Raw genomic sequence first — 15199 nt, forward strand, 5'->3', positions numbered from 1 at the left:
ATCCATCAAAGTGGGCTCTGAGCTCGTAACCCGGGGTTAAGGTGAAAATAAGGTGAAGCGAAGAGCTCTGGAGCACCCCAGACACGCACAGTCCCTAACCCCAATGAAAATGAAGCTTCCTTTGAGCAGTTTTGGAAGCAAAAGGTCCCGACAAAATTCTTCGGAGATTGGTTTTTGTTCGAGTGTGCATGTTGCTATTTGAAATCTGCGATTCCGGTGTTAAAATATCTCTCCTGCAAAAAATAGCGGTGGCTCTTGCAGCGTTGAGGCGCAGAGATCGGCGGTGCGTACCAGCACAGTCGTGCCCCTTTGCTGGGGAAGGTGGGAGTGTTTTGTATGTTTAAGAGGAAAAATTTACCGTCCCCCGTTCGTTGGCATTACTTATGCATAAGCAGAGCTTTAGTACGTGTTGCAAATGGAAATCAAGTACAGGATGTGCCTGGAAGGAGTTTATCTAACTATTTATGGGCTGATCCCATTTGGAGCTGGAACTGACGTGGTTATTTTTAGTGAAATAACGCCGCGGTAGTAGTTGCGTTTGTAAAGAAGCAAGAAGTTTCTCCTGCAATTCGCAGAGCTTTCCTGCTGCTGGATTTGATTTCAAACCTTCCCGTGCCCGCGCTGGCTGTCCCCGGGGCAGGAGCTGCGTCCCTGATGCCGTGGGGCCGCCCGGAATTGCTGCGGATGGGAGGACGTGGAGCTGCCGCAGAGCGGGGCTGTGCGGCCACGGGGCTGTGTCCCGCGCGGGGAGACACCGCTGTGGGCTGGAAGGGACCACGGCTGCTCCCTGGCATCCCAGCAGAGGTTTCCCATCCCTCCGAGGTGGCACCCGTGGGAATGCGTGTGTTCGCCCGGGGCTCTCGGAAGAGGTCTGTTTCCAGGGTGGGAGTTGGCTGCAGCGGTGCAAAGGGACTTTGTGCAGGAGGGGTTCGGCTGGGCACCAGGCTCCTGCGCGGGAAGTCTTGGCTGGATCGTTCAAAAAGCCGAAACGTTGCACTGTATTTGAAAAAAAGAAAGCCTCAATCCACTTTCTTTTCTTTATTTTCATGATAAAAATCAACAATTTCAGGCAGTTGCTCTTTGATACGCCTTTAGAAAGAAGTTCCAATAACTTCAGAGATGCAAAAAACCGTATCTACAGCACGCCATTAGCATGAGAGACTGTTCCTTCTTTCTAATAAAAAAGGAATGGAAAACCATTAAAACTCATGAAATAATAAGGCAGAAGCAGATAATTTAATATGGTCATCTACTTGGAAATGCACATTGTGCATAAATAATCAGACGTATCGGCAAGGAATCCGCAGCCATCGAGCAAGTAAGTTGTTTTGCAATTGCCATCTGACCTGTAGATCAGTGGAAACAATGTCTTCATTAAACTTACAAAACCGATCATTAATCATTAGCAAAACCAGCAGTGGAGGACGCGAGGGAAGTCCTGCTATGTCCCCGGGAGCGGTGTGCATGTCCCTAATGGCAGGATTTAACTATTAAGGACATACCAAGAATAGATCTGCTGTTTGGCCACAGTGTTACTGGCCTGCTGCAAGGGCAGTCGCCTTTAGGGTGTACTTTACAGGCTTACTGTGTGTTGGGGGAGGAAAAGGTGTATCTGGAAAGATAGCTGAAAAAACTTGACTTCACAGGCAGTGTCCTATGAGGAGCGTGAGGTGGGGATGAAGTGGGTTTTTAGTGGGGATGAATGCGCTCACCTGGTGCACTTTAAAGTGGGGAAGAATGCGAATTTAGCCTGTGCTGAATGCGATTTCCTGGAGACCGACTGGCCCCACGGCTCCCCGTCCTCCCCCGCGAGCCCGGGTTCCCCAGCCCCCCGGGACTGCCCAGTCCAGCCTGCGCAGGGCTCCGGGGCCTTCCAGTAGCACTGAGCCAGAGAATAATGTCTGCTTCTCCTCTTCTTCTCTCCTCAGGGTGCAAAAGATTAAGAACAATTGAGTGTTTAATTTTCCCAGGACTTTACTAAAGGGTTTTTTTTGTTTTTGATGTTCGCGCTGCTCTGTCCCCTGCGCCCTGTTAGTGGAGGTGGACCGGAGCCGGGTGGGGGGCGCAGGAGGTGGCCATGCCCCAAGATTCCCAGGGCAGTTCTCCCGCTGTCAGACTGCACAGTCGTTATGTAGGTGAAATCCTTCATTTACAGAATGTGATTGATGTGATGGTGTGGAACCACTCTATGCAAGGCTGGAAATCAAAGGGTGAACCTAGTCATGGAATCACAGAATGGTTTGGGTGGGAAGGGACCTTAAGGCCCACCCAGTGCCACCCCCTGCCCTGGGCAGGGACACCTCCCACCAGCCCAGGTTGCTCCAAGCCCCGTCCAACCTGGCCTTGAACCCCTCCAGGGATGGGGCAGCCACAGCTTCTCTGGGCAACCTGGGCCAGGGACTCACCGCCCTCACAGCCAAGAGTTTCTTCCTAATATCTAACCTAAATCTCCCCTCTTTCAGTGTAAAACCCTTCCCCCTCGTCCCATGGCTCCCCTCCCTGCTCCAGAGTCCCTCCCCAGCTTTCCTGGAGCCCCTTTAGGGACTGGAAGGGGCTGGAAGGTCTCCCCGGAGCCTTCTCTTCTCCAGGCTGAACCCCCCCAGCTCTCTCAGCCTGTCCTCACAGCAGAGGGGCTCCAGCCCTAATATTTTTAAAGATTTGCCTAAAAAAAAATCTATCTTACATGTAAAATCCGCAATGGCAAATTTAACCCTGCTTTGCACCTTTGGGTCATTTTTCAGGTATTCCTGTAGGCGAGCAGTGAACCCACTTTATTTGCTTCCTTTGTTTTCCTCTCCTACCTGTTTCAACCAATAAGCCGATTCAGTCAGAAATAGTCTGGCTCTCTGTAACTAATCCTATAATGCTTCCTTGACATTCATAGTGCTGTTGAGCATTTCTGTCAATACGGCCATTGCCTGTGAGCTGCCTGGAAAACAGTGCCCAGGAAAAAAACCCCACAGGTTTCATTCTTACCAGTATTTGTGATAAAATGAAGATCTTCACTCAACTTTATTGGAATTTACTCAGGCATTTGTAATAGCAGCCTACTGGAGATTGCTAAGGAGGGAATTCGAGGGACCTGTAATAAAACACCAGAAGATGGCTTGTGTATTCCTTATTATCCAAGATCTCAGTCCTGAAAGTGTCGGACACACAGTGTGCTTTGGACAGAGATGACATTCCAATATTAATTTAAGACCCTTCTACTCCTGCTCTTTCTTAATCCTGCAATATCTGCCTTGATATTTGCAAGAGCTGTGGAAGATGTCATGGACGTATTTAAACTAAACACTGAAACCAGAGGGTATGGCTTCTGTCCCCCACATCCAGGCATGGAGAAGAGCGGGGTGTTTGCTGTCACGGGTGGCTCATTTAGTCCCTCACTTTAATCCGCTTCCGCTCCACACTCCACTGAAGGCAACGGGAGGCTTTTCCCATGACTTCCCTGGTTCTCTGAGTTTGGGTAGGGGCAGGTCTGGTCCCAGTTTATGAACTGGTTCTGTCCTTCCTGATCCAGTTCACCTTGAACTCAATGGGAGACCTTTCCCTGAGTAGAAGGAAGGTTGGATCAGACCCAGAGAAAAACAGTAAGTGCTGGAGGAGTGGGAGGGTGACGTTCAAAGTTTAAATCACACGATCGCTTTGCTCCACCATATACTTGTCCTCACAGTTCATATTAAAAGGTAGGAAAACCGAGGTACAAGCGTCCTTGGCTTTAGGAAAAACACAGTCCCCTCTTTGAAACCAGACTCCCCCAGGACTCCTGTGGGCTACGCACACATATCTATCGCGCTGCACAATAGATAAGCTTCATATTTTGTAGACATTTAAACGCAGTTAAAAATTCAAGGCGAAGTGGCCAGACATGCACTGTTAGGGAAAAGCAGCTGCACGTCATAAATCAGCTCCATAAAAAAAAAAATTTGGCAACAATATCATTTCACTAAAGGTTTTACTGCACATCCTTTGCAGATTTGTCCTCCCTTCTCTTGTCCTCTGCTCTTGTCTCTTTTTTCTTGGGCTGTTTTTTCTAAGCTCTGCTTTTATTATCAACCCTTGCATACTTTATTTTAATCTCCCCTTATCTTACCAAGCAACCCCAACATAGGTAGGCTTTTAAGTTTAAATTAGCCAAAACTAATTTCTACGTCTTGCCTAGAGGAGCACAGCAGGTTCACAGCGAAGACCCCAGCGTTGGGCGGGTGCGTTTTGGGGATCCACGGAGCGTGAATGTTTCTCTGCACCTCGAGCATGGGAGTTCACCCACCGCATTGCACTCAACGGGGGATGTTTAAATAAAGCAGCAATTGCCCCGAGCAGCCCGGCCGGCCAGAGCCCTCCTGCCCTTGCAGCGCTGCGCAGCCGCTCCCGTGACCACCTCCTGCTCTTCATTCTTCCATATCGGGTATTCTTCAGAGATTTCACTAGGGTTTTTTTTACTTAAGAGGACCAGGTTAGGCCAATATGGAGTCCTTTTGAAATCCTGCATCTACTGTCCTTGTAAGTGATGCTCCTCAAAACCTTCACCCCCAGTATTTTCCTAAAGTGCTGTGTCTTTAGGATTGAAGGAGGAGAGGGATGATGCTCTGCAGAGAGCCCCTGCAGTAGGGCCCGTTTGGAGGCAGGGAGGTTAAAATCCTCCTCCTCGGTGGAGATGTCGAAGAGGGAAGAGACGCTAATGGGGCTTGATTCGTCCCTGGGGGTAGCACAGTGACTCCCCGTGGGCTGTGGAGCGTTAACCCACCCTTCAGCCAGGTGCTTGCAAGCTAAAAGGACCCTGATGTGTAATTCCCAGTGTAATTTGTGACTCCTGTGGTGCCCTTCATATAAAGCGCGGATTAGCAGTGGGGGTTTCCAGCCTGGAAGAGGAGAAGTTTAGAGAGAAAGAGAAGTTTTTTTATAGTTTTGTAAGGCAGCACAATTAATCTGTGAAATGTCTACAAAAAAAAGGGCTCCCAAGCCAGTGCACTCTTACTCATGCAATAAATGAACAACCAGGGTTGAGAAGGATACGGTTAGTTAATTCAAATTTAGCCAGGGAGTGAAACGTTGGGGTTAGTACTAAGACGATCCATGGATTTTCTTTCTTCTTGAGAAGTTCGGGCATCTTCCGGCCGAGGCTGAGACAGCCGTTCCCCGGTGCTCGAGGGTTCGGGGGCACCCTGGAGTATCGGTGCTTGTCAGCCACCTTGGCAGCTGCGGGCAGCAAGGAACTGCCCGAGAAATGCTCAAAATGGCAAAGTGGCCATGTCAGCACATTCCCAAACGTGTACGGCTTTGGGGACGGGAACAACCCAGGTGGGACAGGAGGGAACGTCAGCTTCCGAGCTGGGCTGATGGGCCAGTGGGTTTTGGAGCCAGCCGTGCACACCAAGGGACAGCCAGCAGCCAAGGGCTGTCCTCTAGTCCTTCCTCAGGCAAAACTCTGCTTGGAAAGAAAACACATTAAAAATGTGTTGGGGGTAAAAATGTGTCTGGGGTTGTTCAGCCTGGAGAAGAGGAGGCTGAGGGGAGACCTTCTCGCTCTACAACTGCCTGAAAGGAGGGTGTAGAGGGATGGGGGTCTGTCTCTTCTCCCAAGTGACAGGCAATAGGACAAGAGGAAATGTCCTCAAGTTGCGCCAGGGGAGGTTTATATTGGATATTAGGAACAATTTCTACACTGAAAGGGTTATCAAACATTGGAACAGGCTGCCCAGGGACGTGGTGGAGTCACCGTCCCTGGAGGTATTTAAAAGCCGGGCAGACGTGGTGCTGAGGGAGATGGGGTGGTGGTGGTTTTTGTCAGAGTTAGCTTTGTGGTTGGACTCAATGATCTGAAAGGTCCCTTCCAACCCAGGCGATTCTATGAGTCTATGATTATCTAAAATGGAAGTTTACCCATAAACCATGTCACCACCTTAGGGCAAAGAATAAATTAGACACCCCTCATGGAGACCGTGTTGCTGACAGGAGTAGTAAAGAGACAGGAGTAAAACTAAAATAAATGAAAAAAGGGAGAGGTTGTGTAGTTTGCTTTATTAGAGCAATAAAATACCACACCATATCAAAGCAATTCTCATTCCTTTTGTAAGCACAAAGTAGTCTGAAACAGGCAATTACTTCTTCTTTCCAGCTCAGAGAGGCACGCTGCCCTTTGCCACTCATTAGGGATCGTTAATAGTGGTGGCACGGCGGGGCCAGGGGTGCAAGGGCTTTACTGGGAAATCACCACACCTCGGGGATCAGAAACACAGCCCTGGGCAGCGATCATCTCCCAGTAACGACATGCTGGCGGTCCTCAGTGGCATAATGAGGGAAGATTCTCAGGATTTGGGATGGAAACAAGCTTGAAAAGCAAAACTGGCAGTTCTGTGACCTGCCCGAGGACTGGGCAGCAGTGTGTCCCCCGGCCCCCCGTGCAGGGACACTGGTGTGTGGTGGCCGTCTCTTGGCACGCAGGAGAAGATCTAGGGTTTGAAGGAGGAAAGCGCACGAGGTGCTTCGCTCTTCTGACCCCCACTTTCTCCTTCTGTGCTGGATGGGAGAACAGTATCCAGGCTTTGAGATCCAGCGCCGAGAAAAGCAGCTCACTGCTCAAATGAGAATTTCATACTCTTTTTTTATGTATCGGTCTACACATGCATACCATGTAGGCGCTGGCCTATTAATGACTTTGACAATAATTATTTATCTGCAAAGTCCCGGGCACTTAACTCAGTGTAATTCCGTATCCAGTAGCTGTTGAGTGGTAAACCGTAAATAGCCAAAAGTGTTTGATTGCTGCATGGGTAGGTGGGAAGGGAGGAGGGAGCATGCCAAAAGTTTGCATGGTTTCTCCTTCGGGGGTCCTTGGGAGAGCGGAGCTCCCCTGTACAAACACAGAAATAGGTCACCCATGGCACAAAACAGTGACATTTCAAAGGATTTTCCACTTCCATAGCTGGAGGCTGAGCATCCTTTTACTTATTCTTCCAAGCCACGATAAAATGACAGCGTCATTGTATGGCTAATAGAGAGGTGGGATTGTATTAGGCTTTATCCCTATTATGCGATCTTAAGAACTGCGAACTTTTCGTTTAAGAGAGAGAGAGGAGAAATGCAGACTCTGAACTGCAAACTGCAGGAGGGAGGCGGTACCAGAGAGCAAATGCTGCGGTGCTTCCAGTTCTGTCAATATTCAGTCCAGACACTGCTTCCGCTCGGGCTGGAGAGGAAGCCGTTGGGTCTCTACCACTCACACGTACCGCCGTGGCCCTTCAGCCCCTACCTGGTACAGCTCAAACGGCTTTTCTGGAACATGTGAGCCCATAAAAGCTGTCTGAGCTTTACTAGACCCATTTGTATTTATAGAATCACAGAATGGTTAGTGTTGGAAGGGACCTTAACGCCCATCCAGTTCTAAGCCCCTGCCGTGGGCAGGGACACCTGCCACTAGAAGAGGTTGCTCAAAGCCCCATCCCTGTGTGGGGATTTTCCCTGTGTGGAGCAGGAGACACGTTGAATTTGAGCCTTATTTCTGGTTATTCTGGTGAGACAAGTAAGAAAAGTAATAATTTTTTTGTTTGGAGGCATTGCAGTGCTTTGCGTGATGGGGTCCAAGGAGCCTTGAGCACCCCTAGGACCTGCAGGTGTCAACCTGAAAGGTGACACCTGGGCTCTACCAAAGCCCATGGCCAAACTGACTTGGACTTTTGGCAGAATGACACATTTTTTCCCCAAAGTAGTTGTTGTCGTGGGTGGAAGAAGAATTAAAAAAACCCAACTGTGAGTCTGGAAGCAGCCGGGGCAAGCGGCTGGAGCTGCTGCGGGGTCTGGTGCTTCTCCCTGGCTTGTTCTTGCAAAGCGCCGAGCACAAAAGAGCTGGGAGGAGGTATTCAGTCTATGCTTGACTGTCAAGGACACGCATAGTTCACTGGCTATATGTGTGCCCAAAGTAAAGCATGTGCTTAATGAGGCTCAAGTGCTTCGCTTAGGGCAGAGCTGAATCCTTAATAGCTCCATGTTTTGCAGCTTTTGCTGAAAAACGGGGCTAATTTTTTCCTGCTTCCTGGGACATTTTGAGGACAGGCTTACTAGCATTCACAGTCCTCATAATAATGGCAAGGAAACTCATGAATAAAAAGGAAGAAGTTATGTATCAATACATCAGATTCACAGTAATTACTTTTTCCAACCTATTTTGAACTGGAACCTATTGTGAACCCTTGAATTTCAATGGCACATACGTCACGTACAGTGAAAAGAAAAGATCCGAAAGCCGAAAGAAATTTGAGCTCTGCTATGCTTCTAATATGTTTAATGTTATTGTTCCTTTAAATCCCGACCCTTAATGACCCCAGACATATTAAATAACGTTCTTAGGGCTGAAGAAATGTTCAGACTTCTAATTTTGCACGTACTTTTCCTCCTGTGCTCTCAGAGCTCTACAAACGTTATATATGTTCAAAAGCCTCTGTAGAAAATATTTTGCAGTCTTTTTCCCGAAGAAAGGCTGAAGGTACCTGGGCTCACACGGAGCTCTGCTTTGCACTGCCTGCTTTTCAAAAATAGTTTTTGCAGCTGTATCATTTTTCACGTTTGCAATTTGTGGCCAGCGGACAATGTACACCAGAGCCTGGGAGGGATACATGGCGGGGAAGGACGGCAGGGAGCGTGGGCTCGGCATGGCAGAAACGCTCACACCGCTTGTTTCGGAGCACGAAGGAATCCAAGCCATACGGGGGCAGAAAATGTTGATAGTGATACAGTTTCTTAATGAAGATGCCTTAAAGAAAGGCACAAAATATCATTGTAGCACCTCATTAGTGATGTCTCCTCCTTGTTTAATTGCTGTGAGGCTTTTTTTGTTCTTGCCCTGGCAACAGCATTGGCCATATAACCTTGGCACTGGGAACTCTTTTGTTGTGCTGTCAAGTCCCTCTTTATCTTTCAACCCCTGTATGTCAAGTCAGGTTTCTATCTCAGAGATGAACCAAGCCTTATTTCTGGGTTAAGAATTCTTTTATCTGCAAAGTAAATTAGTGGCAGGAGCTTCCCAGAGCTTGCCTTTCTCTTCGCACCGTGACTCATTTGTTTTTCTGTACAAGCCCTGCTTTTCCTGGAGGATGGAAAAAAAATCCTAGCCAACAGGCCCTGCCAGTTAGCCACCGTGGCGTCAGTGTTCATCTCCTCTCCGTCCCACCGGCAGCCCGAGAGAGGGAGACGAAGGTGAATGTGCAGCGCGTCCCGCACGTGTGCGCACCGGCGGTGTCTGGGTGCGTGTGCTGCCTCCCACACAGGCAGCAGGGATTGTATCCCCCCGCCGCGCTCCTGTGCAGGGGGCAGGCTCCTTCACATCAAGGTATGAAGCCCTGAGCTTCTCATTTGGGAAATACACCCTTCAATCCCCACTACTGACCAGAAAGCAGCCGTGCGTGTCGTTACTTACAGCAGAAGCAGCCCCGTCCACGGCTTGCGAAAGTGGTGGTGAAAAGCAGCTTTATTTCTCTGCCCCCAGCAGCCGGTGGTGCTGCTTTTCAGAAACAACCGAGATCAGCCTCTGTGCCGGAGCGTTGGGAACACTCACCTCACCTACAGGATTTTAAACTTGCTGGCTCTCTAACGCTGTGCCTGCCTCGTGAATTTGAGATGGTTTTGCGATGCAGGGGAACTACAGGAGAATACTATGAAGAATGATCCTACTTGTGCGGTCGCGTCATGGCGGGTACCGCGGCAGGCGGGATTAGCTACTGATGGAGCTGTTGGGCTGTACCTGAGGTGCTCCCACGTACATCCTTCTAGGGCTTGGTACCACTGGAGTTCGGCGCTCTGGTTTTGCGTGGCTCACCTGCTTTGTAACAGCAGTTCCTTCTGCCGCCTTTTCAGCCATCTTCTAAATAGTAATAGTAATAGTAGTGGTGATGATGATGATGATAGTGATAATAATAAAAGAACCTGTGAATCGGTGTATGATAATAATAACAAAGAGGCTGTGACTCTGCTGTCTGGCCGGGCCGGGGGTGCAGCCCCCGCACAGGGACCCCCTCTTTTTCTCCGCGTTCCCCGGGAGCGCCGGCTGTCGCACCGATGAGCGCGGGGGGGGGAAGACATCCTGACAAATGTGCTTACGCTAATATTTTTTTTTTCCATTTGCTTTTCCCATGGTGACAGGCAGCTACTTACTAGGCAGAGCTGGAAGTAATATTCCGAATTGCTGAAGGAAATTTTCCCAGTTGATCAAACTCTTATGTGTTTTGTGCTGATCAAAGATTCTCTTCATGTCTTATGTATCTGAAAGCACAAAAGAATGAATGAAAAAAAAGAGCTGTTCTTCTGTGCTGGTAGACAATGAAATGATGATTGGTGAGATTATGCCTTGACTTTACTGTCAGCACAATGTCAGTGAAGGCAATGGTATAGAGAGGGTGCATTCTGAGATACTAATATCGAATCCGGATCACTAGAAGGAACAGAAAAGCCCCAAAGAAAAGGAAAATGTCTGGTTTTATTATTATTATTGTATTTTAGTGGAGAATAAAATGAATCTTTCATATTCTCGGATCATATTAGTTACCCTGATTATTCATCACTTCATATCCTATCTGCTTGTGTAGTCAGGAGTGGTAACTCATGTTTTGCTCAGGTGAAAATCCGCTTTTGTGTGTGTGTGTGTTTGTGTGTATATATATCTGCATCTTGTGTGGGGGATGGCAGGAACCCGTAACTGGTGCTGCTCCGAGCAAGGGACTGGTTTTGCACCACCTTTTCGCAAACCCTCCGGTCTATGTAGAGGAGCCAGAGGTTGCTTCATTGTCTCCTAGAAAAGGTGGTGGTTTGAAGGGGAAAGCCTAAGGCAGGCTCTCGGGGCTTGGGGTTGGTTGGGATTTTAACCAATTTAAAAAAAAATGAATTGTGCTCTGTAAAGAAAGGGCCTCAGAGCTGAGGAATCTGCAGTCCAAAGGCGTTAAGGCTTAATTCCCAGGTCCTGGCCTGGGGAGGTGAACGTCCCGCGGGCGTTCACCCTGGAAGAGGACCGGCTGCTGCGAGCCCTGCCCTGCTGCGCTTGCCTTCATCCCGTGGCCAGGAGGAAACGCCAGACTGGGAATCAGCCGAGGAGTACGGCCGGCACATGGGGACAAGGAGGAGAGGGCTGTAGCCGTGGGATTGCGAAAGGACGCTTTGAAGATCACGTTATAGCGACGTCTGTCAAGAATGGTTAAGTTCCAGCTGATCTCGCCCGGGGCCAGGGGATGGGCGAGGTGACCTCCGGAGTCTTTTTTGTTTGACTCCGCAACTGGAAATGGAAAGAAAACCCACCTTAATGTACTGTTTCCCTGTGGATTTTCTCTCCCTCTTCCCCCCACTATCCTCCTGTGCCAGGTGACAAGATATTTATATATACAAATGCTCTTTGGGAAGCTTATTGTCATTCTCTGCATCAGAAGTTTATGATTTATATTAAGCTAACTGGTCCTTGAGCATGTGCTCTTGTCAAGCTCTCTTCATCTGCTCCGGAGAAAAGCACTCCGGGGCTGGCGTGCAATAGCATGATCTCGGTATTTATCCTTTTGGCAGTTTGCTAATTATTCCTATTGCTATCACATCCCTATGCGAATTTCTGTCTTTCTGCCACAGTAAATAGTCTCCCATATTTTCTATCTGCAGAACTGCTAGTTAAACGGGAGAAGCCTGAATATCCTGCAGAGGCCCATATTGTCATTCGGATGACAGCGATAAAATGGGCCAGGCATCCTTTCTGTACCACTTAAATTGCATGTCTTTGCATTCCTGGATCGGCCGCTCATTTTCTGGACTGGATTCTGCTCCTGTAAACAGCTCGTGTCGTTCCTGGGAGTGCTCTTTGTAGCAGAACGCTGCGATAAAGCCAAAGCCATCGGCTGCCAAGGCTCCATAAGGAGTCAGGAACAGCCACCAGATATCTTTGCTACTGTAGATGTAGCCGCATTAGCAATATCGTTTATCTTTCTAAGGACTTACTAAGCCACTAAAATGTGTTATAAAATTAAGTGGCATTTTTTCCACCTGTTCTAACTGGTGCCAAACGCCTGGAAAGCCCTCCCGGATGATAGGACTCTGTATGCAAAACCTAAGTACCCTCCGAAGGACTGCAGCTGCCGCAGAGACGGGGTTTTTTTTCCACGGGCTGCCTCCTTCACTTAGAATAATAAGCGTTAGATTATCTCAGGGCACTCTACATCCCACTGCTGCACAATCCAATTTGACAGAAGGGTTCCGGGGTGGGGAGGGAGAAAATCCTGCAAGCAGACACCGGACTTCGAGTTTTCCACTAGCACAGCGCAGAAGTTGACGGCGAGGGCTGGGGAGGTATTTTAGCGCCTGTCTGTGCTGGAGGAAAGGCTCTCGGGCTCGGTGGAGCATCCACGCCACAGGGGCTCGCCAGAGCCAGGGGCTGCCAGCAGAGCCCCACCGTGGGCCTTCCAAGTGCAAAAGGTCCCCGCATCTCTCCCAGGCCACAAAGTAATTGAAACAGCAGCAGACTGCTGAGCGGCAGCCTGTTAGTCTCGTATTAACTGTATTTTATCATTTAGGTAACACTGTATGTATGTTAACTGTTGAGCCTGCACCCTGGCTCCAGGACACGGGACAAGAGGAAAGCTGCTTTCCAAAGGAGAAGAAGAGTGACCTATAGCTGTGGGTGGACCCAGATAGTCTCCAGTTATCTGTTCCGATAGCCAAATTCCTCTCTTATCAATGTTAGCGGTGTCCCTGCCAATGCGATTACCGTGCCCCGTTGGGCTGTTGTCTCTTAAGTGATTTTGCCGCTGCCGAATTTCCCCGGCCAGAGGAGGGTCAGGGTCTGCGAAATGCTCAAAGCCCCGCAGCCCCGCTGCCTGCTGCGGCACAGCTCGCTGCTGGGCTCCGTAATCGTCCCTAATCCCCAATTCCCCCGACTGCGGGGGGGCAGGAGTGCGGCATGGACCAGTCAGCGGCACGTCCTTGCCCTAGTCGAGGCAGGCGGGTCCGGCACACAGGGTGGCTCTGAAATGGCTCTGGGCTGCGGCACGGGAAGCCGGCGTGTGTCTGTCAGGGTAACACTTGACTCAGATTGGGCTGTTTGCCCTATTTTCTAGCTTTTTGGCTGCTGTACAGATAATAGGACCCCTCCAGAGCGGAGGAAGTCTGGCATCGAGGCAGGATTCTTTCGAGTAACACATGGCCCTGGTGGGTATTAACCCTTGTAATTAAGGCAGGTGTATGCAAGGGGTCCTGGAAACTAAATATAGGTTTACCTGTTAAAGATTTAGTTTCTAAAATGGCATTTTCTGAAATGGCAGAGCGTCTGCAGTCCCGCTGTGGTGATGAGGTTCATGAACGGCAGAAAAAAAAAAAACCAAGAAAGCATTAATCTTGGGTTTGGGGGATCAAGTAATTGGCAAAAAAATGTTTACAGAAACATGTAAGAAAAGCTTGAGGCTTTGTAATTATTTCTGCACACAAATCACTACATTGGTTTATCCAAATACTACTGAACACCAAAACAGGTCCCGACCATCGCTGGAGTGGAGCTGACTCACCAGATCTATTCACGGCTCCTCATTCATCAGAGCAGCTTTAGCTCTTCTCTTCGCGAGCATGTCTGGCTTTTCTAGCCACAAGTTCCCATCTCATCCCGTCTTGTGTCAACGCAAACACGTCCCCGGCCTGTTTGAACTCATTCTTTGCTTCCCGTGTTTTCTCCGAGTTGTGTCACAGTGGGGAAATTTTCATGGGCTTCGATTTCCCCTTCGTTCTTGTTTCTCCTCTACGAGCGTTACCGTGCTGATTTGTCTCTTCCGCGTGCTGTAATTGGGCTGGTGCCACTGTGTAATTTTTAACTGTGTGCAGTATCAACAGACCTCCATCTGTCTCTCCTCCAGAGCTTCCCAGCCTGCCGGCATAAATATCTGCCAAATCCTTCTCCAAAGAGAGGATCACCAGATTCCAACTGTTTGCAAAATAAGAGCCGCCGCCAGAATCCTCTCCCCCGTCCACAGCCTGTGCAGCGCCCGTGTCCCGCACCCCGGGAGCCGGTGCCGCTGGCACCCAGCAGCTCTGCCCGGTGCTCTCCGTTACCGGCCCTCAGAAGCCTGCCCTTCGCGCAGGGTTCGGCACATTGGTCTGTTTGCTCACATACCTCATTATCGCTGACATTGTATTTGAAAATAACCTTCAATAGCCATCAGGTAAAAAAAAAACCCAAAAAAACTTGAGGGTTGTTTTTTTCCCCCCTTCAGATACAATTCTGATTTAAAGCATGGTGCAGGACGGATCGGTTCCAGTGTTGGTTTTTAAGATACTTCGCTCGGGGTGTGTGCCCTTTCCCAGCCTGTCACAGACCAAGGGCCAGTTACCACCGTCCGGAGCCGGGGGAACTGCTGGGACTTGCTGACCGCACATCCACCTGGCGGAGAGCAGAGTTCAATCTTCCACCACTCCCTACATACATCAGGACAGATCATTAGAAGAATTAGCACCAAACCAGGCAACGCACTGATTGGATTGTGCCCACTAAAAAATAGCAACTTGTTTAATGTGGATAAAATAAAAGCATGTATAAACACACTCGGATAAAGTAAAAAATATAGATTATAACGGAGGTGCCCTTTTAACACTGTTAAAGCCCTTCCCGTGACAGTCCATTGATTGCAGTCGTTCAAAGCGGTGTTAGGCTCGTGTGGCTTTTTAAAGTCGGCTGTGTACCGCAGGCTCGGCCATCACGCCTGGTGGCGTTTGCTGGTGCTACGGCAGCTGGCTGCGGCTGAGGAGTTACCAGTGAATCTCTTCAGGTGCACAGTAAACGTATGTTTGAATAAAAAGCTTGCCAGCTAAAGTCAGACCCAAGGAACAAGGTTCCTGTTCGGTCTATGGGATACTGGAACAAGTAATCAGAAAGGATTTTTGAAGGTTATTTCAGGAGGGGGTTTCACATTTGGATCTGCTGCATCTTCGTTCTGCAGAGCTTTGCAGAGGAACATAAGGAATGTAAAGCAGCTTGTGGGTTTGATAAATCCACCTTCCAGTCTACCCAGTAGACTACCTTCCAGTCTTCCAGAACAACCCAGTATTTCCAAGAGACAGAGAAGTGGGTACCACACTTGTTTGACATGGGCATGGAGCATGGCGACTGTGGCTGGAGAGCGTTTTTCTGTAGATAAGTAGAGGGAAGCACCCGAAGCACCAAAAAAACTTGGGAGTTTGTTTCATGATATATAGT

The 15199-nt window shown here is 49.0% G+C and overlaps 1 protein-coding gene and 1 long non-coding RNA gene across 2 annotated transcripts in view; one reads left to right on the top strand and one right to left on the bottom strand.

The window, feature by feature from the left end:
• FAM20C (FAM20C golgi associated secretory pathway kinase) overlaps positions 1-15199 on the top strand; it is a 60610-nt gene that overhangs the window by 28136 nt on the left and 17275 nt on the right. The gene's annotated exons all lie outside the window — the stretch shown is intronic.
• LOC141747505 (uncharacterized) lies at positions 6003-13789 on the bottom strand. The gene is made up of 3 exons (XR_012588746.1): positions 13521-13789; positions 13236-13296; positions 6003-10254 (listed from the first exon to the last, which is right to left on the bottom strand). It is a non-coding gene; the product is annotated as an uncharacterized LOC141747505 (long non-coding RNA).

Source organism: Larus michahellis, chromosome 8, assembly GCF_964199755.1.
Source record: "Larus michahellis chromosome 8, bLarMic1.1, whole genome shotgun sequence".
NCBI classification, from domain to species: Eukaryota; Metazoa; Chordata; class Aves; order Charadriiformes; family Laridae; genus Larus; species Larus michahellis.